Source organism: Protopterus annectens, chromosome 10.part0, assembly GCF_019279795.1.
Source record: "Protopterus annectens isolate FY-2018-M chromosome 10.part0, PAN1.0, whole genome shotgun sequence".
NCBI lineage: Eukaryota > Metazoa > Chordata > Ceratodontiformes > Protopteridae > Protopterus > Protopterus annectens.
The window spans coordinates 922,044,209-922,056,565 of NC_056744.1; positions in this window are offsets into that span (position 1 = coordinate 922,044,209).

Sequence of the window (12,357 nt, forward strand, 5' to 3'; positions counted from 1 at the left end):
ATCTGTCTGAGAACTGCCTGGCAAATGCTAACATTTCACAGGTATCATCCTGTGGAAATAAATTCCATCACAACTAGTGGTAGATGTGTAAATGCCCTCTTCCCCACTGTATAGGTGTACAGCAATACTGGGGTTGGCATATATAGCTGGGTGTGGCTCTTGTGGACACAGCCACCATCATTGCAGTTACTGTTGAGTGTATCCCCCGCTTAGCTGGCCATAATACTGTACAGTTCATGTTAACAGGTTAAGTAGTTGTCTATCACACTATCTGCAGTTCTACAGCACCTCTCACCCTCCAAAGGGTAGGCTGTACCACCCACACCAGCACACCTATGTTTACCAAGTTGAGGATTGCACTACATTGGGGAAGGGGACATATACGTGCCAGTACCATCGTCAATGACATTAAACTAGCAGACTGCTTATTTGCCAATGTGTTGTGCCTATTTTGTCTTGGTGAAATTACATAGGCTAAAATTGATTCCTTGCACAGGTACATACATCCATGTGTACAGTATTCTCTGTGTATTTCATTATCACCAAAGCCTCTGTGCGTGTTATACACAAACATGTGATGTGTACCATCCAGTACACTTACCATTGTCCACTGTAGAAGGGCTGCTGACATCAGCCGCCATGCACTCACCTGTATACACCACCCCCAGACCTATCGGCCATGTGGCACATGCAGTAACTGTTATACAGACCTGTGACATGTGTTCACCTTTACCCAGGATATGGCACAGTCAAGGTGTCACCACAGTGCCATACCTCTTGTAGGATAGAACAGCAGACCATCATCCTGCTGACACATGGACACCTACAACACAAATGGAATACATTATGGAGACCACAATCACTCAGTGTTAATAACAGCTATAATGCATCATGGCTGGACAGCTACATTTCCTGACATGTAAGCATTAAACTTTACTGCTGAGAACATGTTACACAGCATTACACTGGTACACCGTAGTACAGTCATCCTGTGCATCAGAACCATATTAGCCTGTCCCTGCATCAATGTTATGGATGACAGGGATGTGATACAGGTATCATCATATGCACAGGGTGTGTTGCTGGTTTGCCAGAGACCTAGGCTGAGCCATACATTTGACACCATGTGTGAGTGAGGGGGTTTAATTATTAATTTGGCTGTTGTGATGTGGTGTGTGTGTAGGTATGAGGTTGCCCTAGCTGTGTTGGTATTTTGTGTGTATATGCATGCACACAGTTCTGCCATGTGGCTACCCTATACAGGGTTTTGTTGGATAGTTGCAGATCATACCTGGCAGGGTTTGCAGTTCTCTATCTCCAGCCATGGACAGGAGCACGGTGCCTGCCGGGGGTTCCATGGGCACCACCAGGTACAAGCCATGATATGGTAATCTTCCCTGATGATGGCATATGTCCGCTGGATCCGGGTCCCTCTTGGGACTGGCCAAGGTCACGTGCACATGGCCTGCTGTGGTGTGGTGTGGACAGCACTCCCCCTGCAGTGCTGGGGCTGGTACTGCCACTATGGGAGTGGCTCTGTGTTCTGCATGTCAACGTCGACCTCCAGCTGTTGGTGTTGCTGGCCTATGTCCATGTGGCTGTTGCACCACTCCCTCCATCTGCTTGAGCATGGACATTCCATGGTCTAGGATTCCCACCATCTCACCCAACCATCTATCCATGACCTCTGAAAAATAGCAGAGGGCACCTTCAAGATCATGGATGTTGTCAGTAACAGTTGAATGAGTAGCCCTCTGCAGCCTCAGAGAATGTCTGGTGTACCATTCCATACATGTCTGCTCCTCCATGATGGCCTGAAACATGCGTCTGGTGGTACCAGATGTAGCACTTCTGCCAGGGCATGATGACCAGCAGCCCTCCAACAAGCACCCTTGTACATCTGCCTAGACTGGCACCAGCAAGGTACAGATGGAGATGGTGGGCCTGAGGTGGGGTGAGGAGTTGGTCGTGCAGCACATATATCTTAATTGATACTGTCTGTAGGTTTCCAACATGGTCTTGGTACACCACTACACATTGCAACGCATGCCTTTGAGGGACTTTTGCTTTTATGCATATGCTACCTGTAGAGAGCCCTGGCTGATGTTTTCTGTGGTACAACTGTCCCATCTGATTACGCTAACCCATGGGCCACACTTATGCAGAGTCCAAGCAATTGCCGACATAGGTACAGCACAGCCAGTACTTCCAAGACATTCCTGCAACTCCCTCAGTGTTGTGGCATGTTACTAGGCAGCCTGCATGACCAGTTTGCAAAATGTGTCATCATCTGTCTTGGATGGCCATCTGTTTATTTTCTACGTTAATCCTGTCCCATACATCCTTGCCATATATGTGACTGTCTGCACTGTTTGCCATGGTATATGCAATGGTGAGGTAAGGCTACATGTCCAACTCCTGGGTGCTGCCTGTTGGGTATGGGATCCATTCCATGGCTTGTAAGATGTGTGCAAGCCACGGCTGCATCTGTTGTAGGTAAGTGGGCACATTTGATGGCCAAACGTCTTGGACAGCAGACCGGTTTTTGGTGTGACATTGAGGACCTGTACTTGCTGGAAGGTCCATACTCATGAAGAATGCATGCTGTCAGTACCTCAAAAGCTGCTTCCACAATATGTTATTTGGAGTGTATGCACACATATGCTTTCAGTGTTTGTGAAGGTATGTATTTCCCATATTTGCTGCCCTAACATAAGATTCCATATTACACATTTATTGCTCATATTAGGACCACATTGCGGGTTGTAAGGGTTGTGGAATGCAGTATTGTGATATGCCGTATTGTAGATTTATAACAGATGCTATTGTAATACTGGTATATACAGTGTTGTAGCACTGTATAAGGGTAATGTTTCAGACATGTCCCTACTGTAGGCCATTTGTCCCGCCATTATGTTCATCTCTGTGCACACATCTTGCAATGACAGGTTGTTAGTTATATTGCAGGACTCTTACATACCCTTCGGATATGCCACCATGGTGACAACTGTGATGCAGTGCAGTTAACAGCAATAATAAGTGAACATGTACAGAATGCATTATAGGTAGGTGTGTTAAATGTCTGCATGGAATATACCATGGCCATAACATGACCGGTGTATTGGCAAACCTGAACAAACACCATACTCACCAGCTACAAGCTGCTGTCCCGGAGGTATACCAGAGGGACCTACATAGTTGTGTGAGATATGTGATGTCAGTAGCAACACCTGTGGCATTGGTACAGGGTGGGAGTGGCATTACAGCACATCAGCAGTGCAAACTCACAATACTACAGATTATGCACATCTGTTTATTACTACAATGCAGCAACAGACTATATATATTTCATCTCACATATGCATGATTAAACTCTACAGATGCAGATGGATACACATCAGTGGTCTACTGATGTGCCCTGTGACCTTACCTGCATGCTCCTCAGCCATTGTGTAAGTAGCACCCACCTCCAATATGCTTTCCGCCGGGTCTTGTGTTTGCGGGCGGGAAGGTGCCCCGAGGCTAGTGAGGAGCTCCTCAACATGTGTCAGGGGGCTGGATGGCATGACCCCCCCATTGCAAACTGATCCCCCCCTAACCACAGCTGCATGCCGACGGGCATGGCAGAGTAGATCAGTGCATCAATGTCGAACTTGCACATAACTCTGGTTATGCAGGCCAACATTGTTTATCCTGTGGACAAGAACATTCCACAGGGCAGTCCTCTCCTGCAGATAATGGGCTGTACACCCAAAAAGGGTGCGGTAGTGCTGCACCAGGTATGTGATGATGATGTCAGTCACGTGGGCTGTGTACATCGGAAGTGTCTCCCTGGACATTTTGCCTGAAAGACATAAAGAAGGAAACGGGTCTGTGGATCTCATACTGCAAGGATATAATAGTTGTTAATGCACATCTCTGTCTCCCCCCCACCATATCTGCAACAACAATCTGATCACACAACTCAACAGGTATGTCTACAGAAGACCTACCATTGGGACATATATCGTATTGTGCAACAATTTGTGCAATGTGTTTGTAGTCATGTTCTATGTTGAAACATTATCATTGGTGGCCTGTTACGAACAATGTCACCTGCATGCCATTGTAAGGGCAACTATGGTTCCGTATATGCATGTGTTCTGTTTATGTGACTGCTGCACATCTGTTGTTTTGTGTTAATGGGGATATCTATGCTTGCTGTTAGACATAATCCTGGAATGTGTGGACTATTACTACCCACATATGTTCTATAACAGTGACACAATAGCATGTTTGGGAAGACAGTTGCCAGGAGAACCACCTCTCCCACCTCTGACCATGTTACCAGGCCATATCACATCTGGGACCCACCCTCGAACCTCATCATCTACTGGTCCTGCACTACCTTCAGGTGGAACCACCTCAGGGGATGGTATTTGCCCCCCCAGGGCACACACAGACAGGATCCTGTCACCTGAAGTCAGGTCCAGGATCTGGTGCATAGGGAGCTCCACAGAGACATGGGGAAGGCCCTCGTACACAATCACAGGGTCTGCATGCCCCTGCTGCTCAGCCCCCAGCCCAGGAACCTTCGGGACCATGAAGATGCTGTTGTCACTGCCCATGGGTGGGGACCTTGGTCCCATTGTTTCCATATGGGGGCTTGTCATATACCACCCCTGTATATACATATATATGTATTTGCATATATGTGTGTGTGTGTGTATATGTATCATTGGAGTGTTTACTGCTTCCACATTGAACATTCTCTATGGTAGACAGACTGTTCTGCATATCTTTTTGGTACCATCCTGACATCGTACAGGTGGGATAGATTACTGTTATCTTCTTGTGGCTATGTTGTGTGGGGTCCTGAGTATGAGACTTGCAAGTGCTGGTATTGTGTTGCAAGGCAGATCTGTTTGGCTGTGGAGGAGGGGATGATATCAATAATTACAAGAGGTATTTAAATTAAGCCCCCACACCCCCATTAATGGTGCCTTTGGTCATATATGTATTTGTTGTGTTCTCTTATATATCTGTATGTTTGTGTCTTTCGGCTTTTCCCGGTTAGGGGTCGTCACAGCAGAACTCCGGTCCGCTAATGATTGGCAGTTGATTTTTACGTACCATCCAAGGTGTTTACCCCCACATGTGTCATATACTGCCCCTGCATGCTGTCTTGTGTCTTATTTAGATATTGCTGTGTATCTCTTCACTGATTTCTGTCTATAAGTCTCCTGTTGTTTTACAATCTGACCATGTAATTACAACACTCTTATACATGGATTCCTAGACAGTTTTATTATGTAGCACAGTGTGGGTGACAGTAATGAGTAATACATTATTATTCAGAGAAACTGCAACACTAACAATGCCATACAATACCAGACTAAGCAGTACCAGTCCAGGATTTCAATCTTTTATTTCCAGGCACAGTTTTCTTATCTGACAGACCTGTGGAGGGAATGTTTGTTAACACTAACTGAATGTTGCCACACATATTACCAGATTCCACATTATTATCATGCACATACATCTCACTCTGTTACTGCACACACTGGTCATACCTTCACAACATGGGGGTGAAGATGGGACCTACTTTGCATATTACTCTCATAACATTTTGGTGAGTTGCTAGAGTTGTATGTCATTATTTGCTGCCTAAACTTCTGTGATCATCCCACTGATTTGCCAGGGAGGCAGGGTGACAGGCAGGAAATGTAAGCTAATTATCTGAACTTTCTGACAAAATTTGTTCAGTTGAGGCGTATGATTCTGCATACAGCTTACTATCACTCCCAGGATTCAAACCACGGCTGTGTGTGTGCTAAAAATACAACAGTTTATGTTTCAGTTGAGTGTGCTATTTGGATTTTGTTGCATATCTTTTCACTGTTTTCTGTCTAAGTCTCCCTCAGTTGTACAATATGACCTTGTGATTACAACAGTCATATACAGACATTCCTACACATTTTATTTATGTAGCACAGTGTGGGTAACAGTGATTAATGCAACAGTACTGTTAAGAGAATGCAACACTACACTACATTACCATATGATATCAGAGTAAACACAAGCAGTCCAGGAGTTAGATCTTTATTGCCCGGCTGTTACCCTTTTATTTACATATAACCTATATGAGACTCTTCCTGCCATATTGTCTGGTTTATTCAGTACATCTCATATACAATACAGGTTTTATACTGGCAAATAACTTTCTACTACTTTTAGATTTATTTCTTATGACAGTGCATGCAAGATTATTACTAACCTGCCTCACGATGCAGCCTCTGCAGCCTACATGCATGGGCTTCCTGATTCACAGCCTGCTGTGCTGCCACTGTCAAAGACATAAGAGGAATATTTAGCCATACCTATCCATAATATACATGAGCTGGTAATTATTAAACATGTAGTAGGATGAATACTTATACACGGCTGGGACATCACCCTGCCTAGCTTCTTGGATCCACTGATCCAAGAGCTCCCTCTTCCTCCTTTTCAGGTCAGCATAGTGATGCCTGACCTGCTCACCAGTTTGAGGGATGCCAGTGGCACTGGTGAGGACATGGGCGAGATGGTCCCAGGCTTCTGCTTTATATTGGGAACCCTGGTACAGGTCGTGCAGCAGTCTGTCTTCATGGTCATTTACAAGGAGTCCTGCCACGACTGGATGCCCCAGCTCTGCACTCGGAAGCTCAATCCATCCCTGACACCAGCCATTATGCCTACAGGAGGAAGCTGCAACCAGTTATGAGATGTATTCCCACCTGTGGGGTTTAAATAGGGCCAGTTTCCCACACTTTACCTTGATTGGACTGTTTTGAAAATGCTAAGCTATGGGCAAACCTGCTTACCTAAGGTTGGCATTGCTTAAAGGGGCATACCAATGGGAAAATTGATTTAGCTGGGCTACGCATTGCTTACACCTGGTAAGCAGAGGTGTGCAATGCTTAACGTTGCTTATTTTTAAATTTGCTCACTATTTGTTATTTGGCATTGATTTATCATTCATTACATGTTATATATTTGTTTAGTATCCATGATTCATGTGTATGTACACTGTATGGGGTACTTGTATTTATCGGGGGATTTCACCACTTTGTTACAATGACACCTCACATCTGGACTTAATGCAGTACTCCAGTTCACATAGATATGTTATTTAGTAGGTTATACAACATAAAACTGTTTATAGATTCCTTTCACATGCAAATTGTGAGGATCTGTTTGGGTATACCTCAATTTTATGTGTAGCTGTGATGGCTTAGTAGTTAACTGCTGTGAATATAGTGTACAGGGTCCTATGTTCAAGACCTGCACGGGCTGTTTATCGTGTTGCTGGGCAGAACAGGGGCTGTTGGATACATAGTGATTAAGGCACTTTTAAGCAGATGTAAGTGGGTTTGCACAGGTTTCCATGATGGTAAGCAATGCTGGCTTTTGGTTACATTTTCTTAGACTCAGCTTCTAAATTGCTTAATCTGTGTAGGCATTGCTTATTCCTGCGCAAACAGGCTTAAACCCACTTACTACTACTTAAAAGTGCTTACTCCCACTTACCCCCGCACTAATTTAGAAAGAAATGAAACATGGGTCTTGGGAAAGTGGTAGACTTGGACACTTTATACATTTTTTACACTATTTGCTGTATGGCATGGATTTATAATTCATTACACATTATAACTTTGTTTAGTATCCCTGATTCATGTGTACGTATACTGTATGGGGCACTTGTGTTTATCTATGGATTTTACCACATTATTACAATGACACCTCATATCTGCAATTAATGCAGTACTCCATTTCACAAATATATGTTATTTAGTAGGTTATACAGCAAAAAAATGTTCATAAATTGCTTTCACATGGAAAATGGAATTTACTACAGTGAGGATCGAACCGGAAATGACTGCTTAGAAAGCTAGCACTCTGACCACTACACTATTGCAGAACTGCTTTAACTCAATGTATCTTGCTATTTACCTTCTTGTGCTATTTAAGCTAGAGTATGCATAGCAATGGGCAAACCCGCACAGCTACGGTTAAATTTAATCTGTTTGATAAAAAAAAAATTTAGTGTAATATTCTATAGGAAGGGACAGGTTTCACTTATTGCTGTGGATTTCTGTGTGCATCTGCACATTTGGCAGACATCCTAGTGTGTTTCAGTTGCTATGAATGTAGGGTTTTCCTAGGAAGTGGGGTTTTGACCTTTGCAATGGTTGTGGGTGTGTTTTCTCCTGCAGCATGTCATGTTTCTACATTAACAGTCCCACTTTGGGCATTTGAAGAGGTGGCAACCCCCATACCTCTCAACCTGTTTATGCAAAATATCTGGACAAAGCTTGACAAAATGAGGTACACCTAGGGACATATTTTAAATATTCCTCTTATAAACTTAAGAAAGTTGCTAGAGTAACAGGATTTGTTTTAATATATATTTTCTGATGGATTTGAAGTCTGACACTCAAATGTATGCCATTATTTACCGACTTCAACCCTGAGATCATCCCAGTGATTTTCCAGGACAAATGAGGAACAGGCCAAAAGTATGAGCCAAAAATCTGGACATTCTGCGGAGATCTGTACAGTTGAGAGGTATGCAACCCCCTATGAGCATTCTCGCTCATTGTAATTGCTGAACGGCAATTCTTGACTGCGAGGGCATGTATATTGTGAGAGCTCTGCTCTCAGACACACCCCCTGCACTCATTTATGCTCCATGTCCATTTAGGAGCAGAGGCAGCGCAGCTTCATAACTATGCATGGCGCGCTGACGTGTTGCTCTTAAATGATGTTTCCCTTATTCCTGCACAGAACCTTATTTTTACACATAGAATAGTTTGTTTTGCATAAATATCTGTTGTCCTCAATAGTGAAGTTATCACCATATATAAAAGATACATTTGATCTTTTAAATAAAATATCTGACATTCAGTGGGGTGAAAGCATGTGTTATATTACTATGGATGTAGTTAGTTTGTATACTAATTTCCAACATGTTTTTGGTCTTGAAACTTTTTCATTTTTTCTTGGTGAGGGTCCAGTGTCAAATTATATTATAGAGCTAATATATTTTTGTTTAATTAATAATTTTTTTTGACTTGGCTAGGAAGTTATATCAACAGATACAAGCACAGCTATGGGGGTCAAGAGTCTGTGCCACATTTTATGCAGTGTTTGCAGAATAATAGATTTAATTTGCATTTTGATGGCCTAAAAGTTGGTCAGAAAATACCATTTTGGATGTCTTGTTAGAGGGTACTACTGGGGATGCAACATATACAAAGATTCATAGGGACTTTGAAGATGGCATCAATATTTACATGGGCATAGTTGCCACCCTCCACATATGTTGTCAGCTTTACCATATGGGGAGTTTCTGAGATTGCATTGATCATATAATAATGATGTAGATCTTTGGGAAGAATTGCATTTTACAGTGGAAATGTTTATTAAAAGAGGCTACAATAGACATAGTTTGCTAAGAAGTACTGATAGTTTTAAACTAATGAAAGGAGAAAAAAGTTTTGCACATATTTTCATAAGGATTATTTAATTGAGAATGAAAATAAGAAAAATTAAATATTCTTTGTGACAAAATATAGTTCTTTTATTATGGAAGTAGTGAACCTGGTACAATTTTACTGGGGTTTTCTAGTGAAACACAAAGATTTTAATAATGTGTTAGATAAAACACCCGGTATATCATGTAAAAGAGGTAGGAATATTAGGGGATATGCTGGCACATGGGAAGTTTTTACTTCCCATGGATGCAATTACAAGTAATATAAATAGTGTAGGTACTATACCCTGGGGTAAATATTGCTGTTGTAAGTATATAGTGAGAGGTTTCAATAAAATTAATGGAAAGAAATATGTGATACAAGGCAACTATAGCTTCGATACAGACGGGATAATTTATGCCCTAAGATGTCCTTGTAACAAATTTTACATAGAGGAAAGTAAAAGAGCTTTTAAAGTAAGACTACAAGAACATCTGAAAGACATAAAGAAGGCTAGAGTTGAGAGTCCTGTTGCAATGCACTTTAAGACCCATCAAAATATGGATGTAGAAGGGATACAGGCTACTGTTTTAGAGCAAATTTGTGTTGGGCAATTTGATGATGTGAATGTGAAAAATAGATTGTTGTATAAAGAATCAATTTTTATAGTCAAGTACGGTACATTGATTCCTAAAGGTCTTAATGCTGAATGTAATTGGAAGGTTTTTATATAGTAAATTATTTAATTGTATAATTGTTTTATTTAATTATGTGATAATTAGTGGTAGGTGCTGTGTTTTGTAGCTCTGTACTCTGAAAAGGCATAAGAGCCGAGGCACTAGAGAGACAGAGATTCATTGAATAAAACGTATTTTGGATTTTCTTTCATTGTGGTTTTTGGATATTGTTCTTTGGTGTTGTGAAGTGTTTTTTCTAGGTATGGGTTTTCTGCAGGGTTGCCACCTTAAAAAGAGTCTAGAGTGCTACTTTATTTTTAGACATGTATGATTTTGCCTGGTCTAACTATTCCTATAAGCAGTGTCATGGACTGTAGCTAGATCTTTATCGGTTCATAGGTTCATAGGTTGGTACTAGGCTATCGACCCTAGGGCCTATACAAGCCTAGCCATAACAATTCCCTGGCTATTTCTTCCCACAATATTTACTTCCCTGCATCCCTGTCAAGCTGGGTGACTGATGTGATACCCGGGGTGAATTTCCTAGCTCCCATCCAATCGTCAAGGTTCCTTTTGAAGAGGGCCAAAGAGGCACTCTGCTTGACATGTATGGGCAGTCTATTCCAGAGTCTGGGTAGTCTCTGGGTCAGAAACCTATCCCTCCAGCATGTTTTGTTCATTGTGATGACAAGGTTTAGATCCCTGGAGCATGTGGCTCTGAGGGATTGGGATTTCTTTAAGTGTAGCATATCCAACAGCTCTGGGATTGACATGGCCTTGTATGTTAAGCAGAGATCGCCTCTGAGTAGACGATATGCGACAGAGCATAGCTGGAGTTTTTTTAGATGGTCAGCATAGGGCATCTGCTTTAGGCCTGTGATTCTTTTAGCGAGGTATTTCTGTGGCCTTTCCAGTTATTGCAGATATCTTCAGAGGTACATACCAAATGGGGCATTGTATTCTATAATGGGTCTAATGAGGGATGAGTACAGTGGGACACTGACCTCCTATTTTCTGGATGAAAAGCCCTTAGTGATGAGGTGTGCCACATAGAAGGATTTCCTGACTGTTGTGGCGATGTGGTTATCAAAGGTGAGACCACTGTCCACCTGTGTCCCTAAGTCAGGGACACAGCAGGATTGGACAGGTAGGGCATCACACTTTCGGTGTTAAGTGTACTGCCACCTATGTGGTAATTCATGTGTACATGTTTTTCATATAAACAAGTTCATTGCTGTAGACTGTCAGTTATTTTGGAGGTGTCCTGTAGTGCTAAGGTGTTTAAGTTGATAAGGTGTCCTGTAGTGCTAAGGTGTTTAAGTTGCTAAGATAATATAATAGCCTAATATAAGTACAACAAGTATATAAGGAAAAATATGTTGCCCTAATAGTTCATACCTGATATTCTGAAGAATGCAACCAGGATGCACATTCATTTAAATCTGAGTGTTACGTGGTTGATTTTATATATATATATATATATATATATATATATACATATATATATATATATATATATATATATATATATATATATATATATCAGTGGTTGCATGCTTCTATGAATGTACATATGTATCTCAACATGTTAAGGCACTGTTATCCTAGTACTATGTTGCCAGTGGGTTCATTTCCCCCTTGGTAAGCAACTTTGACAACACTTGTATAGTTTGTTGCACTATACAGTACTACAGCTTCTGCATTTCATGGGAAATTATGTGAGGCATGTAGTCTCCATGGCATTGGTTCAATTTTTATGCATTCTAATTTGTTAAGCTGCCTGAACTGATGACAACAATACATGTTTAACTACAACCTTCAGCAGGATTGGAAATGTAGGTCATCAGCTTGTGCCTTAACATTATGCATTGAATATGCTGAAGGATTTGTGCTCTATTCCCAATCCTTGCTGATTTCTTGTGGCATTGTACACAGTTTCAACTGGGTGTTCCATTGTCCTTCTGACTGCAATGCCCACAGCATTGTTATGTACACATTGGAGTGTTGACTTTTTCATTTTGAAATTGTGTGACACACACCATTAGTGCATGTTTCATTGTAGGCTTTTTTTTAGACTGCATACGTAGCTCAACATATAAATGTATTGTATTTCTATGTGCTGAAGGCTGTTAGCTCAAATTCCCTATGGTTTGTATAGTGCCAGATCATTGCTACTGTGGGGTGGG